Source organism: Talaromyces amestolkiae, assembly GCF_001896365.1.
Source record: "Talaromyces amestolkiae strain CIB chromosome Unknown scaffold15.1, whole genome shotgun sequence".
Taxonomy (NCBI): domain Eukaryota; kingdom Fungi; phylum Ascomycota; class Eurotiomycetes; order Eurotiales; family Trichocomaceae; genus Talaromyces; species Talaromyces amestolkiae.
The window spans coordinates 996925-997249 of NW_024468051.1; positions in this window are offsets into that span (position 1 = coordinate 996925).

The following is a 325-nucleotide window of genomic DNA, read 5'->3' on the forward strand; positions in this document are numbered from 1 at the left end:
GTTCCTATTGCAACATATCTGCAACCAGGGACAACACGGATAAAGTCCCTTTGGCTCTTCGAGTACTGTTTCAAAGACTGCAGAAACTCGAAGTGACGCGCTTTATAGCCCTCAATCTTTGAATTTTTGCCAGCGCGCCATGGATTTACAGACAATGGCCACAGATGGTGGCCCAAGAAAATATCAGTACTAACAATACCACTCGCCCAAATGTCAACTTTTCTGTCATAGTCTTCAGRTTCCATTTCTGGCGCAAGATAGTGCACGGTTCCCACCCGATCCGGGCTGGTGCAATGACATCGGTACTTTTGTCCAGTTTACAACT